Source organism: Dermacentor silvarum, chromosome 2 (assembly GCF_013339745.2).
Source record: "Dermacentor silvarum isolate Dsil-2018 chromosome 2, BIME_Dsil_1.4, whole genome shotgun sequence".
NCBI classification, from domain to species: domain Eukaryota; kingdom Metazoa; phylum Arthropoda; class Arachnida; order Ixodida; family Ixodidae; genus Dermacentor; species Dermacentor silvarum.
In genome coordinates this window covers 63,173,149-63,193,114 of record NC_051155.1, presented here as the reverse complement: position 1 = coordinate 63,193,114, position 19,966 = coordinate 63,173,149, and the positions used below count along the sequence as shown (strand labels likewise).

The window sequence follows — 19,966 nt, the reverse complement described above, 5'->3', positions numbered from 1 at the left end:
ATGAGTCAGCCCATCGTGTTGCGCGAGGACTCACTAACCGCGCCCGACTACGGGGGGGGGGGGGGGGGGGGGGAGGGGGGCTCTGGCCGAGGAGGAGATGGAACGGATGGGTAGGGCTAGACTTTTCTCATTCAGTTACATTACCCAATTCTACAGAAAGTCGAGGTGTATATATCAACCTCCTAACCCAAAATTAAACAGGTCTCAGGCGGTTGCCTAGAGGCGACTTCGAACCAGAACTTACACGAACACGGTACATCTTAACCGCATGTTTCCGGATTTATAGCCTGAGGCCAAATGCAAGTTATGTAATGATAGAGTAGCCACCCTAGAGCACATACTATGGGATTGTGAAATAGTTCAGAGCAGAATTGCAGTCCCCCCGGAGGAACTAAGTGCGCGGTGGAGAACCGCACTGACTAGCTCTGATCTTCAGGACCAACTTTGGGCCATCCAGCAAGCCCGGGAAGCTACCGAGAGACAGGGTCTCTCTGCTGCCCCTGGCGCGGCATAGACCAAGGCCATCAATTTGCCGCATATTTATTAAAGTTGTCTCACTCACTCATGCTTCTCTGCCTATGTATACCACGCTCGCGCAATAAACATACCTGTTGGAAGTAAGCGAGTGTGTCGTGTGCCCCTTTTCTGAGTCTCGTTTATGCGCTCTTTGCTGAAGTCTGTGTTCATACCAACTAGCCCGGCTTGCCACTATTCGGACATTATATCGGTAGTCTTCCTCAGATCGGTTCTCCATATCGCGGCATGAACGCCTATAGCTTACGTTGCCATGTCTCTGGCTTGGATTGACATTGTTTCAGGCAGCATACGCTCTTCTATGTTCACAGAAAATCGCGGCCTTAAACACTTGGAACAATTATCGATGTACACAAACGCACAACTAAACGCGCATATAAGACGCAATGGCGCGAAATAAAGGCATCAGCACTATACAAAACGCTTAAAGCCGCAAACATGGAACGCACAAACAAAATTGACGCCTTTGGTCCTAATTTCCTGAAGGAAGCTGGCGTCTCGAGATCACTAAAACGCTAATTCACGTTCACCAAAGCAGGAACACATCAGAACTCTTGGCAATCGACCCTGAATCATATGGGTCTAGAAAAATGTGTGTTTCAGTTTATTAGGGAATAGGGATGACTCACTACAATTCAAGAATACAACACGCTTAAATCTCGCTCCTGCTATAAAAGAAGAATTAGAACATTTCAAACCGGACCAGCTGATGCGAGCAAATCAGGGGACTCATTTAGGAAGATTCCACGGTGTCCGCATACAATGAAAGCGCATCAGTAATAATTTACTTCAGAGTTCTGAGGACCTGATTTTCTGATGGCCAGGATAATTGCCAGAAATTCTACCAGAAATATCAGGGTATATTCAGACAGTCGGAGAGAAAAATATCAGTTGAGTGGAAAATATGCCAACTCAGGTATTTTCTGAAATTTGAGTTGCATGAGTAGAAATAACAAATTGAAAAGAATATTTCTCGAAATAATCTTGATGGAGACCTTAGAGTATAGGTGCTGGCAAGTGTTTTGCTTGTTTTGAAAAAAAGTATAATCAGAAATTAATTTAACATTTGGACTTGGAGAGATTAGGAACGGCATTCTAACATGAAGTTTTGATAACTGCGCATGGACAATAAATTTGGAGGGCGCTTAAGCTTCGCCTTTAAGAGTTGAACACGATAGCATTCAAAGATCCCTGGTTGTTTCTCAGGCTTCTGAGTTATGTTTTCTGGTATATTCAAATTCCACTCCGACGCTATCACGTCTCTAGGTTGTAGTTAAGTCGTATTTCACGATTTTTCTGACGTATATTAATTTGAGAAAATCAGTTTTGTTCACTAACGCCTTGCGCCACGCGGAGGGCCTGTGCGGCCGGCGTGGTTCGGGATGATTGTTTCCGCCAACGACGCCGGTGCGCACGCGCCGACACCGACGCCGGATTTTCTGCGGCACTGGCCGGGACCTTAACGCTATCCCGTTAAAATAACCTGAGGCCGTGGATAACGTCGCCATTATTTTTTAAAAACTTCTAATCTGGAGTAATCCGAAAAACGGATTGCTATCGAGAAAGAGGTGCATCGTAGAGCTGCAGAAAAGTCAGGACAGTAAGCTGATTATCTGGAATCAAGCCGAATAATTAGAGCGTATAGATGAAGCACATTATTAGCCACAAAAGCCAGCTGCCGGAGAAACACAGGGGAAGCTTGCCTTGCCATTCGTATTAAAGGTCGTAGCTTGTATGCTGCACGTCCAGAAAGTGTTTTTTTCTCAACCGGTGCAAGAACCCCTATGCACGTTCTCTTACACGAGTATTTGATTCGACCTGCTGCTGCCAGTTTAACTTGCTCTCATATGTAATCTCTAAGTGCTTCAAAGATGTAACTTGGGGTACCTGCTCAATTAGACAGGCAAGGGCGGGAGTCCTACAAACTTACGCTTTGGGCAAAGCGCACAGGAACTACAATCTCACAAATTTTCTCACGAACGCGCACCAAATTTTGAAGCGGTGTCGTTTTTTCTTTTTACCGCCGCCAATGCAGTGCGAATTTCCATCGCAGTTCGAACAGCGTTACCGCAACGTTTTCGTCTGTCATCGCGTTCATTCATATCCAGCGTGGCCACGCACGTAATCGTGTGAACACGCTCTAAACGATGTAACCACGCGAGGCGTGTGAATCTGCAAACTCCCACATGCAAATCGTGGAGCACAAGAAGAGGATGGGGGATGTGAGAGGATTCAAGCAGCGTTTTCGACCCATGGGCACTCATGCACGTTTGTTCTGTTTCCAGAACAAGCAACGAAAAAGAGGTAACATATAATAAAAAAACGTGCACAACTCTGGTTCAGTGCTGCACCTACATCATCAAGGTGTGAATTAGAAATCCGGCAGCACTCCCATCCCCACTGCTGTTTTCAGTTCTTGTCTAGGCGCCTACCTTCCCTTTTTGATATTTGTTTGTCTCGGTATTCTGTTCGTGGTCGCTGTTCTCCCAGCAGTCGCTTCTGAAGCGAGCGCCACTCAAGCGAGCAGTGTTTAGCACTCCTCCCTCCGCCCCGCCACGGCTGCTCCGCTTGTACGATCATTACTCTTTGCAAAACCGCGACGCGCGCTCACTCGGGCATTAAAAATGGCCGTCGAAATTGCGCGAGGGGGCACATTGTCGATGGCGAGGAGAAATGGGAGGGGTACGATCAGCAGGCATGATGAGCGAGCACTAGCGTCCCTGATCGACGTGTGCGTGCGTTTGCTTTGGCGCAAGAAAAACAGATTCCGTCAGATCCCATCCCACGATGACGGTCGACGTGAATGGGATTATCATTCAAACAATGTGTCTTCAGCACCCTATCGCTGAAGACACCTTTATTTGGAATCTGCAGTGATCTTTCGGAGATTTCCAATGCTTCGGCTATATGTGACATAAATCGTCTCCGGGATCGGCTCAGTTAGCCACGACACTCGCCCTCCAATATTGCCCACGACCATGACGGCATTACGATGACTGCATGAAGACGACGTGGTCACGATGATGGAATGACGTAGAAAGAATGAAGTGGATTAAACGACGAATACGGCATGACGGCAACGGGATGACGACGGGTGTAAGACAACGATGACTGTATGACGAAGACGCAGTCATGACGATGTAATTAGGAAGGAGTGACGTCGATGGAGCGGCGAATGCGGCATTGCAACGACAAACGGCATGACGACAATGAGATAACAACGAGAATAAGACAATAATGGCGTGATGATGACGATACCAAGACGAGAACCGAATGACTAAGCTGGAGTGACGATGATGGAGCGAGTATGATGGTAATGCGACAACGAATGTATGCCGACGACGACTGTACGAAGATTGCGCAGTGACGACGATAGAGTGGCATTGGCGGCAAAATAACGCTTGAATGACGAGAGCATGATTACGACAGAATGAACACCAAAAAAGTGACGTCGATATAATGACGAAGACGGTATGGCGACTTCTGGATGACGTTTCTGAAGTGATGACGTTTCTGCAAAGGCGACTGTGTGACGACAACGGCGTGACAACAACCGCGCGACAGCAACCGTAAATAGGATGAGAAGCGGATGACGAAACTGGAATGACGCCGATGGAACGACAACGACGGTCTCACGACGATGGTATCACAACGAATTCACAATGACGAATGTATAATGAGGACGCAGTGATGGCGATGACATGACAATGGTGGCATCGTCATCGTCGTCAGCCAATATTCATGTCCTCTGCAGGACCCCTCTCTCCCTGCGACCTGCAATCACCCCTGTCTGGCACTAGCTGATTCCAACTTGCGCCTGCAAATTTCCTAACTTCATCACCCCACCTAGTTTCCTGCCGTCCTCAACTACGCTTCCCTTCTCTTGGTATCCATTCTGTAACTCTAATGGTCCACCGGTTATCCATCCTGCGCATTACATGGCTAGCCCAGTTTCATTTTTTCCGCCTGTCAACTAGAATATCGGCTATCCCTGTTTGTTCTCTGGTATACACCGCTCTCTTCCTGTTTCTTAACGTTAGACCTAACATTTTCCGTTACATCGCTCTTTGTGCGATCCTTAACTTGTTCTCGAGCTTCTTTGTTTACCTCCAAGTTTCTGCCCCATATGTTAGCACCGGTGGCATAATCAATATTGAATGACAGCAGCGTGCTTACGTAGGAATGACAAAGAAGAAGTGGCATCGATGGAACGACGAAGGTGTTATGACGATGCTGGCATGACGAAAATTGGATGAGGAATCCAGTAAGACGACGATGCAACGAGCACGTACGCTCCAAGCTACTACACAACTTGGGTCACTGGGTCTGCATAGGAGGCTAGCGATAAACGCTCAAAGTGCTTAATGTAGGAAAAAGTACTAATGGTATTAAAATGGCGCATGGATTGCGCTTCTCGCGTTCCGCTGGTGCGAACGTTGTTCCAACAGGAGTGATGCTTCGTGCAATCTCTTCAATGACATATCTATCCTCTTAAGCTGACACAGTGGACCAAGTTGTCGAACAGTTTGGGGCACTGGACTCGTGGTCGTGATGCCATCGGGGTCATTCCGACGTCGACGTCATACCAGATTTGCGATTTGACTCGTAACGCCGTCGTTGTCACGCCTTCTACGCCGACCTAGTGGCCGAAGGGCCCTAATATATTGGGCCGCTAGTTATGTGCTCATGGCCGTCATGCCGTTGTGATGCTCGCATCTTGGTCATTCCAGCTTTGTCATACAACTCGTGTTATGCCGTCGTCGTAATGCATCGGAATGCATTTGTTATAAAATAACCGTGGTGATGCCGGCATGTTCCACGACAGTGTCCTTCATTATCGTCCCGCCAGCTTCTTCATCCGACACTCACCATGCCGTCGACGTCACGCCAGCATTGTAGCACTGTCTTCGTGGTACAATCTTCTTTACACCATTGTCGTCATACACTCGTCGGCATTCCGTTGTCCTCATACCGTTGTCATGCAACCGTCCTCATACTGTCGTCGTCGTTTATTCGTTGTCATATCATTCTTGTAATGCCGTCTCGGTCTTATCATCGTTATCTAACTTAGGTCATTCAATCTCGTCATGCCGTTCGAAGTCACGCCATTGTCGTCACACAGTCCTCATACCCTTATCATGCCATCGTGCTCATTGCGTCGCCATCATGCGTCCGTCATCATACCATAAGCCGCCTTGGTGGTGTACAGGCTTGGCATTGCGCTGCGCTGCTTAGCCTGAGGCCACGGGATCAAAACCCGGCCATGGCGGCTGTGTTTCACTGGGGGAAAAATACAAAAACGCTTCTTAGTTCTTGTGTGCAGTTTTGTCGTGCTACTTACCATCACGTTCAATGCTGATTGTTCACGCAGATTACCTGAAAATGACACTGTTTTATCCCCATGGTGACTCCAAGTTTTCTTTGTAGTTAAGCAGAGACCGTTTATAACATGGTTTCCTAAGTGTTGGAAAACATAGTTTACCTTTGCTTTCTGGAACTCATTGGGTTCCAGGTGTGAAGATGTCAATTCAGGCATTGTGTTCAAGGTGATGTTGCTTAGTCTAGCTTGAATGCTTCTCCTACAGGCTGAATGGAAACCTGGGGTGCTATGCAGGATGCGCCGAGTTTCTCGTTCGCACGAGTTTTACCCGAGTTTGCTCGATGGCAGTCAGTGAACGGAGATAGCAAGGAAAGCGCAAGAACAACGGGCCAAAAGAAATGTCTAGATAAAGACGCGTATGACAACATGAGCGCACCCTGCGCGGCGTTTCAAGCATAGTAGACTGCACAACGAAACGCGCCAGCGCCGCGTATTGTTATCAACGTATTATCGCAATTTAGCAATACCGTGACTGTCCCGCTGTCTATCTGCACACTTGCCGTGAGCCGCTTGCCACGCCTTTCTTGGGCGCGTCAAGGGCGTGCCTCCTCTTTCGGGCATTGTCTTTCTATCCTCCGTCGAATGCGAACAGGGCACATGCTGTGCATTCTTACACCTACACTTTCCTTCAATCGAATACTTTAACATACAATAAATAAAATAACGAACAATTTATTTCCTAAAGTATCGGTTTTTCGTTTCGAATGCTATAAATTTTTTTATGACAAACGGAGATCGAGCGAATTATTGGGTTTTGCACTTTTTTGCCGTGAGTGGCGACAGTGAGGCGACAGCTTACAAGCGGATACATTCTAGAGGGTCGCACGCACGAGGGAGTTCATACGGTGAGAAGTCGCCAGGGGCGCTGCAGTGCTATCCTAACAACACGGCAGCAGGACCCGATGAAATCCCAATACAGCTAATCAAAAACCTCGGTCCAAAAAGCAAGGCACTGCTGACTAATGCCATAGAGCAAGTGATTAGAACAAAGAATATTCCCGTTGGATGGCGTGAAAGCAAGATGAATCTTATCTACAAAGGCAAAGGAGATAAGGATAAGACGAGCTCGTACAGGCCAGTTACAGTAACGTCGGTGATATATAGAATAGCAATGCAAGCCATAAAATTAGAACTGTCGAAGTGGGTGGAAGGAAACGGTGTATTGGGGGAACTACAGAATGGGTTCAGGCCAGGCAGACGCTTAGAAGACAATATGTTTGTACTAACTCAGTGCATAGAGATTTCAGTAGCTCAGAAAAGACCTTTATGGATAGCATTTCTAGATATTAAAGGAGCTTATGACAACGTAGACAGGGAATTGTTGTGGGATATTCTTCAATACGAAGGCATAGATGACGATTTCGTGGAGCTGCTGAGGGAGATATATCGAGACAACCAAGTACAAGTGGCATGGGAAGGCCGAAAAGGAAATGAAATGGTGGGAATTCACCAAGGATTGAAGCAAGGATGCCCTCTGTCACCATTGTTGTTCACGCTTTACGTCAAGGGCATAGAAAGACGACTGGAAAACAGCGAATTAGGTTTTGATTTATCCTACATGCGTAATGGACAAATGGTGCAACAGAAGATCCCTGGACTGATGTACGCAGACGACATTGTGCTACTAGCGGACAATAAAAAAGATTTACAGATACTTGCGAATATCTGTGGGAACGCAGCGACAAATCTAGGCCTTAAGTTTAGCACAGAGAAATCAGGGATTATGATCTTTAATGAGCACACGAGTAACTTCGTGGTGTCAATTCAACAGCAAGTAATACCCATAGTGAAGCAATATAAGTACCTCGGCGTACACATAAACGAAGGAAAGAATTACTCAAGCAACCACCAAGATAATCTGAAAATAAAGGGGAAGCGGAATGCAGCATTAATGAAACACAGAGCACTGTGGGGCCACAATAAGTATGAGGTGGTGCGTGGAATCTGGAAAGGAGTAATGGTGCCAGCGCTAACATTCGCAAATGCCATTATATGCTTAAAATCGGATATATTGGCGGGTTTGGAAGTTAACCAAAGATCAGTAGGCCGGTTGGCTTTGGGAGCACACGGTAATACGACAAATGAGGCAGTGCATGGAGACATGGGTTGGGCCTCTTTTGAAGTCAGAGAAGCACAAAGCAAAATTAGTTTTGAAGAAAGGCTCAGGAACATGGATGAAAATAAATGGGCGGCTAAAGTGCACAAGTATCTCTACATGAAAAGCGTGGACACAGAATGGAGGAAGAGGTCAAGGAAGTTGGCAACCAAGTACAGGATAATCGAAACTGTAAATAGACAACCAGGGGTCATCAGAAAGAAAGTGAGAGAAATAGAGACCGTGAATTGGATGCAAAGAATGGAAACGAAAAGGACAATGGAGATTTACAAGAATGAGAAGAAAGAAATTAGAAGGGAAAATCTGTACGATAACACAAAGGGCAGTGCCTTGCTATTTGAGGCTCGAGCCGGTTGCCTAAGGACGAAAACATATCGGAACAAATATTCGGAATTAGATGAGACATGTGTATGCTGCAGTAAAGATCCAGAGACCACTCAGCACATCCTAATGGAATGCGACGGGATCCACCCAGCGAGAACCGTAGGTAACGTGCAACTCCCAGAAGCGCTTGGGTTTAAAGTGGAAGGAAAGATAAACAGATCAGCCGTAGAGATCAGCAAGAGACGATTAGAGTACTGGTGGAAAAAAAGTAGGGAAAAGATGGATGCGACCTGATCTCTTAAAATCATAGGCAGCGGTACAAGGTAAATTTTTGAAAAAGAAAAATAATGATAGGTATACAAAAATGCAAGATAAAGAACATGTATAGTATACCTGATTAAATCAAGCAGGCTAGGTGACTATTTGTCGCCGCCCCGTTTCAAAGGGGATGCCAATAGATCATCATCATCATCATCATCATCATCAACGATTAAGTCAGTCATGACAATGATCTGACCAATCCCTGTCTATTACGGGAAGGGCAACGCATCGCCGCGGCATGACTGTTCACCGCAGGCGCTTCATTGAGAATATTGAGACCGCCGCTTTACCAAGGGAAAACGAGACTCTAGCCATAGAAAGAGGAGCAACGGATGTCGCTGCAAATGGCTTTACGGTACCATGTTTGTTTCTGTGCGCGAAGCTTCCGTGATGCATTGTGAAGAAGGGCGACCGGCCCAGCGTCACAATTAATTGCTTTTCATCGCTTGCCCAGTGAAGGTGCCTCTGTGCGCACATACGCAGTATATTGAGTGTACTGTGCACTCCAAGGTGCTTGCCGATTGTTTCTGCTGGAGCTAACAGCGATCGCAGATGAATATCGTAACGACACCGAAACAATCGCATTTTGGCAGGTGAGGGCTCTAGTTTGCAGTTATGAAATGAGACTTCGAACGCAGGAAGGAGTTGCAACTGTTTAGTGTGCAGTGCTTGTGATGTAGAAATGTCATCGTAATGGGTCTAGAAAAGCGGGTGACCATGCTAACGACACTACCGCTCCGATACATATATTAGCCGATGACAAATCCCTTACAAAAATTTTTGTAGAAAGTCTATATAAAGTGTATAGACATCTGTCTATGAAGTCAACAGACTTTTTGTAGACATTTCTTTAGACTAGTCTACAGACAGTCTATGGACTTATGGCCATACACTATTTGTAGACTAGTCTACAAAATGTCTGAGTCTATAGACTGACTATAGACTGTCTATAGATCAATGAATTTTCACATTTGTAGACAAATGTCTGTAGAATGTCTATAGACAAAAGTCTATAGGCTTATATAGTTCTGCTTTTGTAGAAATAAGTCTATAAAATGTCTATAGACAGATGTCTATGGACTATCTATAGACTATTCCTATAGACCAGTCTATAGACAGTCTATGGACTTATGGCCATACACTTTTTCTAGACCAGTCTACAAAATGTCTGAGTCTATAGACTGACTATAGACGGTCTATAGATCAATGAAAATTCACTTTTGTAAACAAATGTCTGCAGAATGTCTATAGACAAAAGTCTATAGGCTCATTTAGTTCTACTTTTGTATACGTGTCTATAAAATATCTACAAACGTCTATAGACTATCTATAGACTATTACTATAGACCAGTATATAGACAGTCTATGGACTTATGGCCTTACACCTTTTGTAGAATGTGGTAGTCTACCTACAGAGAGTTCCTGTAGATCAGTCTATAGCTAATCCATAGACTTCAGCCTTACAATTTTACAGGGTGTCCCAGCTAACTTAAATTTACTGAAGCTGTTCAATGAAAAATAATATTAAGAAAAGACGGTGCAATAAGATCCGATTTTAAGACCTATGGCGTGCATTCGGCCTTGAATTCAGAGGTCTGACCTTCAGGTCTTTTTATGATCATATATCTTGCACCGTGTTGTTTTTAACCTTTCATTTTCATTGACCAGCTTGGCTAAAATTACTGGGACACCATATATACTAGATAATACACCACATTTTTCTAACTATGTTTCGGCAGGCAATGTTATTCCATAAACACTCGCTGCTGGGGTTTGCTAATAAGCAGATTATTGGAAATGTCTATAAAAATTTATTGTATCCAGTATGCATATGGGAACATACATAGGGAACTGTACATAGAAAAGCATGCATGCAGATGGAAGCAGTCAAAAATCTAAAATGTATGCAGCCGTGAATCATTATGTAAAGCTGCATGAGCATTTGTGTAATTGCACATTGAAGAAAGTTTAGTCGCATGCAATGCATTCGCTTGAATGAAATCTATCTACAAGGTAGTTAAAATTTTTGTTTACATATGGCGGCAACAAAATTTTGAACGTATATTATGCATGTGCACCTGTTGCTTCCCATCTGCATTTATGCATTCATGTTAATAGATTAATAATGATCCTGAACCAGCTGTACTCTCATATGTAGCCGAAAGAAATATTTCAAGCAATTCCACTAGTGCAGACTCATGTAGTGCAAAAAAGAAAACAAGTGCACCGATATTGAATTAAATGTTTTTATTGAACGATATAATACATTAATTTATTAAAATGCATGTCTTATGCTATCATCAAAAGAGAATATTTACATATTTAATGCTGCTTCCCCTTGGCAAGCACGGTTGCCTGGCTGGCCTTGACCTTCGTGTAAGCGGTTCCGAAGGTGCTGCAGGTGCATGCTGCAAATATGTAGATACAACAATGTGAGGCAAAAATAACAAATGTGTATTCTTTGTACGTTCATAAAGTAGCTTAATATATTCGCTCAAACCACTTAAGTCAATCCTTATTACGGTTTAACTATGCCTAATGGCTGCTTGTCAATACAAAACAGTAGCATCGCATAATGTTTCACTCTACCGTATGATGAACAATTAAACTGTTACAATTGCTGCTGGCGCCAGCAACAGTATGTTACATTTTATGACAAGCCCATATGACACATTAATGTACTTAATTAACCCAAATGATCTCTATATTAATTGCTGAAACTAGGCTACACAGTTGGACTGTTTACATTTTTGGCTGGTAATTAAATATACTCGTGCGGAATAATATGCTCAAATGAGTGACTGGAGTATTGAACGTATCATGACAAAGATTGTCATTTATTTTCCTTAATACACATTTAAATGTCTTTCTTATACTCTTAACTGATACATCATTGGCCATAACTTCAATAGAAGGCAGATGGATTGATTGTGTTGATATGGTCACTTAGTTTCCTATAGATAATCATATCTTTTGGGCATGCTGACACGGTTGCAAGTTAGGTATACCACATGAGCACCAGAAATACCCCGTGAGCACTTTCTGTGTTGTGGCACGACACATATGTACCTCCTGGGAAACAAAATTGAACTGTCATTACAATGAATGCTATCAAAGTAAATAATTGAAGGCGCTCTATAACATAAGTATATTTTTCTAGAGTTTCGAGGTTCAGGACACTTAGGCAATGCAAAAAGATTGAGTAAGAAATGTCCCATGTCAGCATGCTTCACTTTCATTTCTTTTTCAGAAAATGATACCAATTTGTAATTTTTGGGGGGAGTTGAAATGCTTCAAAAATATGTTTAAGACAGCGATTCTCTGGAAACATTGTATGGAAATAACAAGACAGCATACCTATGTTGTCATTTTCAATTTCCCTGATGTTTTTCCAAGCTTTCCCTGGCTGTTTTCATGAAAATTCCCTGGCAGTCTATGACACCCGCTGTTTAGGGGCAATAAAAATATTGTGGTTTAATGCTTGCATAATTGTAATTATAAAGAATGACACGTCAGTCACTTGAAATGCACTATTAGATTCAGCTGAGTTGAATCACTTGTTTAATAAAGCTGACAAGGGCTTGGCGAAGTTCGTAATTCATGGCAACACGAGCACAGCACAGAAAATCTTCAAACTCTCCTCAAACCCAATGGCTTCAGTTTCAAACGTGTAAAGCGTGCTTCCCCGAGCCACTAATTTATTGTTCTCCAATTCTTTCGGTTAAGTTGCGAAGCTGCGATTGACTGAGCTTATCGCGAGTTTCGTGCTCTGAAAGCTTTTGCGGTTATATATATTTATACTGGTTGCCAGGAGCCCCATAAATACTCCGACTTTTGACTTACGAAAACGGCAGCACACGCGGCTTGCTGATGCATGACCCGCAAACACGGCCTTTCATCTGAGTACGCTAGCATTTATTCAACTGTACTATCGCGATGGAAAGAAACGCGAACAGCGGAGCGCGTGGCCGAAGCATAACTGAATGTATAGTGCGCGCCGTCCAGTCATCACCATTCACAGGCGCGTATGTCCGGTTTGATTGCGCTGTGCGATGATGCACCCCCTATATTGCGATATTTTCTTTCTATTTTACTTCTCTTTTATTTGAAAACGACAAAAGGTGACGTCGCAGTAATGATGAGAGCGCAAACTGTACTAACAGAAACAAAAATATCGCAGTATAGGGGGTGCATCATCGCACAGAGCAATCAAACCGGACATGCGCGCATGTCCATGGTGATGACTGGACGGCGCGCACTATGCCTTCAGTTATGCTTCGGCGACGCGCTCCGCTGTTCGCGTTTCTTTCCATCGCGATAGTACGTCTCTTTTAGACAATTCGTCACTGTAGCACAATTTCGAGGTATATACATAAAGCGCTTTAGATGAGTTTTATTAGACAGGCAGCGCAGCGTTTATGGCCGCCGATCGAGCGCCACAAAACGAGACCTGCCCACAGTACGCCGCTTAACACACACAATCCGCGCTTATTTCTGCTCAGTATCCACGTTAAACATGGTGTATTTCCTTTTTCACGGACATTGACAATGACGGTGAAATGAACAAGCGCGAGCGATCGCTTGCCGTTAGACATTCCCTATAGTAGAATCGAGAACCCGAGCGCGTTTACAAAGCAAACGTCAAACCGACACTACGCCCGAGTCGCCTACATTACATGCAGCCGGTTCGCGCTACGAAATACGCTCACCTAGTCATGAGCTAGTGACGGAAAACATCTTCGCTAAAACTTACCGTTCAGTGTAGTTGACGTGTGATGCCACAAAGTCGAGACGAATACACAGACACCAAGGTGCAGGCAGCTCACCAGCAGCAACAAGCGTTGACTTGCCTGGCGCAGCCGTTGAGAATTCAAATCGACGCGGAGAGATGGCGCGCCGCCGTTGCTGCCGCTGCGCATGCGCAGGAGCTGCGGCCGGCGACGGCGTACGTGCTCCGAGAAATCTGAGCGCCTTTGCCCGTTTCTCTTCTTTTTTTTTTCTTTTTTTTTATTGTCGCTCTCTCTCTCTCTCTCTGCGTTCCATGCGCGCGAAACCGGTTGCTTTAACCTTCCATTTTTCAGTTCTTTCCATGGAAAAAGGAAATGCCTTGGCGCGCTGTATTACAAACGCTGTGGGCTATCGCATGGAGCAGGAGTGCACACTTGGATGAACGCAGTGTTTGTAAAAACCGTTAGCACGCACGTCAGGCGCTAGCATTATGGCCAGCGACGATGAGTAATGTAGTGCATTTCTAGCATAGCTTTCAACGTACCGCCAAATGGGATACCTAGCTGCGCACATGTTAGTGCAGTCTGTTCCGGTGATATGTCAAAGCAATCAATACACTAATGACGTACGCATATGCTCGGCCGCACAGGCATATAGCGCCTGGAAAGGACTGGGTGGGCTCAGAGTATCAGCGCACATTGTAAGTGAACGAGAAGCTTTAATGAATTTATAGCGCGGGATATCAGTCTGCGAAAAACCACCCGATGTTAGTGATGCAGCCTAGATATGGGGAGAACCTACAGAGTATCTGAGAATCAGACGACACATAAGGCGCACACCACATACACGACATCGGTTCATCGCACACTAGCAAATTCTGCGTTGTCAGCTGTACACATTACAAGTCTCTGTGCTGTTAGCATGATGCCTGTTTGTAATCCGCTTCTCGCTAAAACTGGCATTCATAACCTCGATTTACATGATTGGATCTGGCATTTTGCTTTCTTTATTTTACTGCCGCAAAAGTAATGCTATGAAAAACAACTGTAAAGACTGTCTTGGGATTGCCGAGAGCGACTACGGAGGTCATATAATGTGGTGAACAAATGCGGAAGTATATACACCATGTCTATAATAAACTCTACAAGAAGGCTTTAAAGAAATGTCAGCAGTATATTCAATCCCAGTGGCTTATATCAAACGTAGCTCCGTATTATCCGCCTGTAACTCCGCTTGGTTACAGCGTACACGGGTTGGGCCGAGTTTAACGACTCTTGTCTATAGACGGCAAGTAAACCTGAAGCAATAACACTTTTACAATATCGGCTGTCCTTTAGTTCATCTCACAGCATACTGCAATCGGTATACGGTCTGTTCGCTCGAGTTAACATGATCTTGGGTGATATCCCACCCTATAGCCTTCACCGGGGGTGGGGGGGGGGGGGGGGATATAGGAAGCCATTAAAAATAATTTCAATCACATAGAAGTATATATGCCGCCTCCGTGTGGTTCGCAAGGAAAATTATCGTTGGGTATGCATTCCCGACTAACTATAGGTGCCGGGCCCAGAGGTTACATGTTAACAACCAGTGCAATACTGGATGAAACTCGGCGAGCTAGCACACTCTTAAACACCTAATCATCTGGTAAAATAACAATTAAGGACTGCATAATTCAATGACAGAGATGCCATGGTGACCTTTATTGCTTTTCTCTGTAGACATTCTATAAACTGGCGATCGGCTAAAGAAATAGCAAACAGAAAAAAATTTGCATATAAACGGCGTATAGACCGCTAATATAGACAAAAAATACAATTTAACGACTTTTGTCAAGACTAAATTTATAGACGGGGAATAGATAAAAGAAGTAGACACCTTATCAACTTTCGCCTATAGAAAATCTATAAACCGGGCGTATACAAAATAATCAACACCTTATCGACTGTCGCCTATAGACAGTCCTTAGACACAGAATGAACAACAATAAATAGACACGCTATCGACTTTGGTCTATACGTAGTCTATAGAGTGGAAGATCACAATAAGAAACAAACAACTTATCGACTTCTTTCTGTAGACCGACTACATAATGGCAGTAGACAAAAAGAAATAAAAATCTTATTAACTTTTGTCTATAGACAGTCTATAGACAATGAATGGGCAAGAATAAATAGAAACTGTATCGACTTTTTGCTATAGATAGTCTATAGAGAGGAAGTAGACAAAAATAAACAGACATCTTATCCACTTTTTTCTGTAGACCGACTATAGAATGGGAGTAGACAAAAAGTAATCAAAATCTTATTAACTTTTGTCTATAGACAGTCTATAGACAATGAATGAACAAGACTAAATAGAGTCTGTATCGACTTCTTTCTATAGATAGTCTATAGAGAGCAAGTAGACAAGAAGAAACAAACATCTTATTGACTTCTTTCTATAGACTGTCTATAGAATGTGAGTAGACAAAAAAAATAAAAATCCTATCAACATTTGTCTATAGACAGTCTATAGACAATGACTGAACAAGAATAAATAGAGTCTGTATCGACTTTTTTCTATAGATAGTCTATAGAGAGCAAGTAGACAAGAAGAAACAAACACCTTATTGACTTCTTTCTATAGACTGTCTATAGAATGTGAGTAGACAAAAAGAAATAAAAATCCTATCAACTTTTGTCTATAGACAGTCTATAGATTATTTATCAACAAAAGAACAAATCTATAGAAAGGCAAAGTTGTCTAGAAGAAGTCTATAGACATTCTACAGACAGTCTAAACTCATTTTTGTAAGGGATCAGTCATCTCAAATGATTGCTGCGATACGTTGTCGTTAGAAAACACTACGCACACCTCAGCATCGTCGTCTACCACGGTGCATCGACACTTTGCAAGTAGCTACAGTGACGTGCCGATAATTGTTTGCTGTTTGCTACGTCGCCACAGTGCAGGCAATGAAACCATGTTGTGGAGCCATCACAGCCCGAGAAGATATACGCCTATGTATAAGCCAGCGATAGTCGGCGCTCAGTACATCGCCGATGACAGTGCGTTGTGCGTGTTTTATCTCGGCGGTCAAGATTGTTGATGCCTCTCTACTCAGTACCGCGTCGCTGTAGCCGAACAATAAGTTGGGCGTGGCTCAACTGTGGTGGGTGCGCGCACAAGAGTTACATGCCTCGCGTGGGGCGTGACCTATAGTTTTATTGACAGGCGAACTCGTCCCAAACTCGTACATCGCGAAACCCTCCCCGAGTTGAACTCGGGAGCATGGCAGCGGCAGCAGCAGCCTGTGTGATCCCATCCAGCGACAGCAAGCGTCAATATACCGCCTGGAGCCGTTCACCTACATGACCGACGTAGAGTTTCAACGTCATTTTCGCCTTTCCAATACGTCAGTGCGCTGGCTGTGTAGCGAGTTAGGCGAAATCTTTCGTCTGCGGAGACAGCGTGGCGGGCAAATTATGCTTTCGGAGCACAGATTGGTGTGACTAGGCTGCAGAGGAAGAGTTCGTGCGATCGCTTCGGCTCTCTCCGGCTTCAAGCGCCGTGCGTCCACCGTGTCTCAGCGCTAGGCCAGGTCCGGCGGCGTCATCGGAGTACTGGGGCACCTGCAAGCACCTAGGGTTCCAACCGGACCAGCCAACCTGTGGTTGGTTTGTCCCATTGTAGTGGTCACATTGTATAGGAAGACTCAGAATGGACGCCAGGCTGCCTTCCGGTGCAACAGATGCCGAAAGCAGTCTTTGCAGTTACACGGTACCGCTGCACTGTATGGGCAGAGAGGCGAAGGAAGTTACTTCGACAACACGGACCGCCTCGACCGTTCGAACGTCCACCTCTTTAGGCGGGGAGTGATTTGGCTCACGTACTGCGTGAGCAATGGCGTAGATGTGTGGCTGGTGAAGGAGATGACTAGCGACTTGTTCCCTTTATCGAAGCATGCCATCGCCGACTGGAAGAACTACGCCCGTGAGGTCATGATGGACGAGCTGCTGGCGCGACCTCCACTCGGGGGTCCCGGGAAGATAGTGCAATTTGACGAGTGCCTTCTTCGGGGCAAGCGAAAGTACAATCGAGGCCGCCTGATGCAGGGCGACAACGTTCCACCGAGCCGCCAAAGTTTCGGCGATGTTGAAAGATCGTGCACCATGGGTCTTCGGCATGGTCTGCGCTACCACAGAAGTGCTGCGACTTTTCAAGGTTGACCGACGAGACGAAGCCATTATTGCATCCAGTGTCCAACCGGGGGCCTTTATTCGCAGTAACGCATGGCTCGCATAGAACTGTGTTCCAAATTTAGTGGATGCTGACGAGGCGAGCCTCAATCTGCATTGGGAGACAGTCAACCATAGCGTGAAGTTTGTGGACCCCATCACGAGCGTTCAAACGCAAAAAAATTAAATTTATTGTCAAAAAGAGAATCACCACCTCGTCAGCGGTGGTGACAGGGTAACTGCACCGCTGCTGGAGTCATTCCTGGCATAGATGTGGCGGTAATCAATTAACCGCCACGTACGCTGCAAAGACCATTTCTTGCGTTTGTTAGAAGCCATGGATCGCTCGGGCTACCCAGTACAAAGACTCTTTCCTGCGGTTGTTAGAAGCCATCGCTCGGCGCTAACCCGTATGAAGGTGCATCACAAAGTAAAGGAAAATAAAGTGTAGTTTTCTGACCCTTGTATGAGTGCTTTCCGGCATTCGTGAGTGCTTACATGGTAAGCGCGTGGCAAACCACTACTGCACTAGCAGACGCTCATTCGTCTCGCAGCCTTACTTTAGAGCAAGCAACGAGAGATCTGTTGAAAGCACAATGTGAAAACCAGGCGCACACCAATCTGTGCTCGGAAATGGGAGCGCAAGTAGGTAGCGAGCCGCACCAATTCAATACAGAGGAATTACAAGGAGCAACGAGCGATCTGTTGAAAGCCTAGTGCGAAAACCAGCGCACACCGATCTGTGCTCGGAAATGCTAGCGCAAGCACGTAGCGATCGCCGCGCCAATCCTATCCAGAGGAAGAAAGAGGAGGGCGAGCGTACCCTCGTGGTATAACGCGAAACGTATTAAACGGCAAATTAGTCTAATACACATTCAGTGCACATCTTGTAAACTTTAAAATGCTTATAACCCACATTAATGTGAGTAATATTATCGTACTAAATACATTTATTTTATAACTTGCTTGTGCCTTTAATGCACTGGGTGGAACAACAAACAAGTGAAAGAAGGTACGACCATGCACCGACCGTATGATCACGTGAGCCCCAGTTTGTTGACCGCCCATATGGCAACGCCCAAGAGATGATAGCCACCCAGAGTGAATCTAGATAAACCAATGAACTGGAGGCGTGCCGACGGACAAACTTTGTCTTGTTACCATTAGTTCTTTCATCTTCGGGCGTCGCCAGAGCTCGTGAAGATCCCGAGTTTCGCCAAACTCGGGGCATCCTGCATAGCACCCCTGAAGACAGAAAATGTAACATAAGGTGTGAACCTTGTTCCTTTACGCCATACATGAAGTTTGAGACATAGAAACGAATCTAAAAATGCTTTTAGAAACCAGCTTCTTAGTGACAGAAGCATATGAAACTTATACAACATACACTACATACTGCCATCAGGTGCAATGATGGATGCTTGAGAAGCTTGTTCCGCAGACACTTTAATAAATGAGGAAACTCTGTGAGAAAGAACAACTGTCGAGATGGTCCTAAGCATGTTCAGGGCTACAAGTGACTTTTCCTCTCTTAATGCCGATGCCTAAAATTTTCCACATCCGTCGGTTCCATGACGCACCATGGAACCTTTTTTGCTTTGAGGCCAGGAAGCATCTTCTCACGCATTCGTGCAGCTCGGAGGCAGGAATGATATTTGAATGTCTTCTAGAACGTCGTCGGCCTTCGGAGCGTTCTCTTCGTGCATGTTCTTCAACGCTTTTCTGGTATTATGCAAGCGTAAAAATAGTCTTCGGTTTTTCTTCTTTTTTTTTTTTGCCGTGCCGTACGCAGTGTCTCTTAGTACCCTGTACACGGCTGCCGATCGGCCGGTTCAACCTCGAACGTCGTGCCCAAAGGGCTTTCCTGAGATAGCGGCATGAGATGCGCGAAAAGAAAATCATGAAGAAACATTTATTTAGCAAGGTATCTCAGCGTTCTGCTCCCTTAGAGCGAATGTAAGACATTCCATGTGCGTGAATTTAAAACATTGATAACCTCGCAAGTATCAGGTAATTTTTTTCCTTATGCACACATGTGCCGTTACATACCTGCAAAGGGCCGACTGAAGTACGTGCGTTCGCAGAGGATCACTTGCGAGTGAAGCCATTTTGTGAGGTCGCAGTTCGGCAGGCTGCTAGTTGTCAACGCACCTTTGCCTGAACAGGCGCAAAGCGTCAACGCTTCGATGTAGTTCTTCCGCCTCTTCGAAATTTGTTACACGTCCTTGTTGGACCATGTGACCACAAAAATGAGCAGAATACGCGGCACCAGACATAGTGTCACCCGTGAAAACCTCTACCCTCCCCGACAGAACTTCAACATTCTCGCTTATTTTCAACTTG

General features: G+C 44.9%; 1 long non-coding RNA gene across 1 annotated transcript; it reads right to left on the bottom strand.

The window, feature by feature from the left end:
• Positions 1–9,469: 9,469 nt before the first annotated feature.
• LOC125943032 (uncharacterized) lies at positions 9,470–14,379 on the bottom strand. The gene is made up of 3 exons (XR_007465503.1): positions 13,429–14,379; positions 12,033–12,120; positions 9,470–11,083 (listed from the first exon to the last, which is right to left on the bottom strand). It is a non-coding gene; the product is annotated as an uncharacterized LOC125943032 (long non-coding RNA).
• Positions 14,380–19,966: the final 5,587 nt, after the last annotated feature.